Here is a 3876-nt window from a genome sequence, read left to right as displayed (position 1 = left end):
GTCCCATAATTTTACCATAATCCGTTGTGACGTCACAATGCGACGAAAATCACCTTTGTTTAAACAATCGCTGGGTGGCGCACGTCCTTGGGAGGGCAAAGTGAGGGGGTGCAAGGTCGAGAGGAGGGATAGACCTTTCCAACGGTACCCGGATTGTCGCTCTGCGCGTTCTACTTTTTGCGTAGTGGGCTCGCGAATTCTGGTCAAGAAAGTACACTTGGTGCAAGCATAGGCCTTTTACGTTGTTGAAGTCCGCGATTGCGTCACTTCGAGATGCCCCCCTTGGGGCAGCTCTTAACGACACACCTTTTGAGGTATCAATTCGAAATTTTGTACGAACTATCAAGAAGTATTACTCTTTCCATCGAGCGCGGTCCCATAATTTTACCATAATCCGTTGTGACGTCACAATGCGACGAAAATCACCTTTGTTTAAACAATCGCTGGGTGGCGCACGTCCTTGGGAGGGCAAAGTGAGGGGGTGCAAGGTCGAGAGGAGGGATAGACCTTTCCAACGGTACCCGGATTGTCGCTCTGCGCGTTCTACTTTTTGCGTAGTGGGCTCGCGAATTCTGGTCAAGAAAGTACACTTGGTGCAAGCATAGGCCTTTTACGTTGTTGAAGTCCGCGATTGCGTCACTTCGAGATGCCCCCCTTGGGGCAGCTCTTAACGACACACCTTTTGAGGTATCAATTCGAAATTTTGTACGAACTATCAAGAAGTATTACTCTTTCCATCGAGCGCGGTCCCATAATTTTACCATAATCCGTTGTGACGTCACAATGCGACGAAAATCACCTTTGTTTAAACAATCGCTGGGTGGCGCACGTCCTTGGGAGGGCAAAGTGAGGGGGTGCAAGGTCGAGAGGAGGGATAGACCTTTCCAACGGTACCCGGATTGTCGCTCTGCGCGTTCTACTTTTTGCGTAGTGGGCTCGCGAATTCTGGTCAAGAAAGTACACTTGGTGCAAGCATAGGCCTTTTACGTTGTTGAAGTCCGCGATTGCGTCACTTCGAGATGCCCCCCTTGGGGCAGCTCTTAACGACACACCTTTTGAGGTATCAATTCGAAATTTTGTACGAACTATCAAGAAGTATTACTCTTTCCATCGAGCGCGGTCCCATAATTTTACCATAATCCGTTGTGACGTCACAATGCGACGAAAATCACCTTTGTTTAAACAATCGCTGGGTGGCGCACGTCCTTGGGAGGGCAAAGTGAGGGGGTGCAAGGTCGAGAGGAGGGATAGACCTTTCCAACGGTACCCGGATTGTCGCTCTGCGCGTTCTACTTTTTGCGTAGTGGGCTCGCGAATTCTGGTCAAGAAAGTACACTTGGTGCAAGCATAGGCCTTTTACGTTGTTGAAGTCCGCGATTGCGTCACTTCGAGATGCCCCCCTTGGGGCAGCTCTTAACGACACACCTTTTGAGGTATCAATTCGAAATTTTGTACGAACTATCAAGAAGTATTACTCTTTCCATCGAGCGCGGTCCCATAATTTTACCATAATCCGTTGTGACGTCACAATGCGACGAAAATCACCTTTGTTTAAACAATCGCTGGGTGGCGCACGTCCTTGGGAGGGCAAAGTGAGGGGGTGCAAGGTCGAGAGGAGGGATAGACCTTTCCAACGGTACCCGGATTGTCGCTCTGCGCGTTCTACTTTTTGCGTAGTGGGCTCGCGAATTCTGGTCAAGAAAGTACACTTGGTGCAAGCATAGGCCTTTTACGTTGTTGAAGTCCGCGATTGCGTCACTTCGAGATGCCCCCCTTGGGGCAGCTCTTAACGACACACCTTTTGAGGTATCAATTCGAAATTTTGTACGAACTATCAAGAAGTATTACTCTTTCCATCGAGCGCGGTCCCATAATTTTACCATAATCCGTTGTGACGTCACAATGCGACGAAAATCACCTTTGTTTAAACAATCGCTGGGTGGCGCACGTCCTTGGGAGGGCAAAGTGAGGGGGTGCAAGGTCGAGAGGAGGGATAGACCTTTCCAACGGTACCCGGATTGTCGCTCTGCGCGTTCTACTTTTTGCGTAGTGGGCTCGCGAATTCTGGTCAAGAAAGTACACTTGGTGCAAGCATAGGCCTTTTACGTTGTTGAAGTCCGCGATTGCGTCACTTCGAGATGCCCCCCTTGGGGCAGCTCTTAACGACACACCTTTTGAGGTATCAATTCGAAATTTTGTACGAACTATCAAGAAGTATTACTCTTTCCATCGAGCGCGGTCCCATAATTTTACCATAATCCGTTGTGACGTCACAATGCGACGAAAATCACCTTTGTTTAAACAATCGCTGGGTGGCGCACGTCCTTGGGAGGGCAAAGTGAGGGGGTGCAAGGTCGAGAGGAGGGATAGACCTTTCCAACGGTACCCGGATTGTCGCTCTGCGCGTTCTACTTTTTGCGTAGTGGGCTCGCGAATTCTGGTCAAGAAAGTACACTTGGTGCAAGCATAGGCCTTTTACGTTGTTGAAGTCCGCGATTGCGTCACTTCGAGATGCCCCCCTTGGGGCAGCTCTTAACGACACACCTTTTGAGGTATCAATTCGAAATTTTGTACGAACTATCAAGAAGTATTACTCTTTCCATCGAGCGCGGTCCCATAATTTTACCATAATCCGTTGTGACGTCACAATGCGACGAAAATCACCTTTGTTTAAACAATCGCTGGGTGGCGCACGTCCTTGGGAGGGCAAAGTGAGGGGGTGCAAGGTCGAGAGGAGGGATAGACCTTTCCAACGGTACCCGGATTGTCGCTCTGCGCGTTCTACTTTTTGCGTAGTGGGCTCGCGAATTCTGGTCAAGAAAGTACACTTGGTGCAAGCATAGGCCTTTTACGTTGTTGAAGTCCGCGATTGCGTCACTTCGAGATGCCCCCCTTGGGGCAGCTCTTAACGACACACCTTTTGAGGTATCAATTCGAAATTTTGTACGAACTATCAAGAAGTATTACTCTTTCCATCGAGCGCGGTCCCATAATTTTACCATAATCCGTTGTGACGTCACAATGCGACGAAAATCACCTTTGTTTAAACAATCGCTGGGTGGCGCACGTCCTTGGGAGGGCAAAGTGAGGGGGTGCAAGGTCGAGAGGAGGGATAGACCTTTCCAACGGTACCCGGATTGTCGCTCTGCGCGTTCTACTTTTTGCGTAGTGGGCTCGCGAATTCTGGTCAAGAAAGTACACTTGGTGCAAGCATAGGCCTTTTACGTTGTTGAAGTCCGCGATTGCGTCACTTCGAGATGCCCCCCTTGGGGCAGCTCTTAACGACACACCTTTTGAGGTATCAATTCGAAATTTTGTACGAACTATCAAGAAGTATTACTCTTTCCATCGAGCGCGGTCCCATAATTTTACCATAATCCGTTGTGACGTCACAATGCGACGAAAATCACCTTTGTTTAAACAATCGCTGGGTGGCGCACGTCCTTGGGAGGGCAAAGTGAGGGGGTGCAAGGTCGAGAGGAGGGATAGACCTTTCCAACGGTACCCGGATTGTCGCTCTGCGCGTTCTACTTTTTGCGTAGTGGGCTCGCGAATTCTGGTCAAGAAAGTACACTTGGTGCAAGCATAGGCCTTTTACGTTGTTGAAGTCCGCGATTGCGTCACTTCGAGATGCCCCCCTTGGGGCAGCTCTTAACGACACACCTTTTGAGGTATCAATTCGAAATTTTGTACGAACTATCAAGAAGTATTACTCTTTCCATCGAGCGCGGTCCCATAATTTTACCATAATCCGTTGTGACGTCACAATGCGACGAAAATCACCTTTGTTTAAACAATCGCTGGGTGGCGCACGTCCTTGGGAGGGCAAAGTGAGGGGGTGCAAGGTCGAGAGGAGGGATAGACCTTTCCAACGGT

This window comes from Phallusia mammillata, chromosome 3 (assembly GCF_965637545.1).
Source record: "Phallusia mammillata chromosome 3, kaPhaMamm4.hap1.1, whole genome shotgun sequence".
NCBI classification, from domain to species: domain Eukaryota; kingdom Metazoa; phylum Chordata; class Ascidiacea; order Phlebobranchia; family Ascidiidae; genus Phallusia; species Phallusia mammillata.
The sequence above is the reverse complement of the archived record's forward strand: the minus strand, read 5'-3'. Positions refer to the sequence as shown.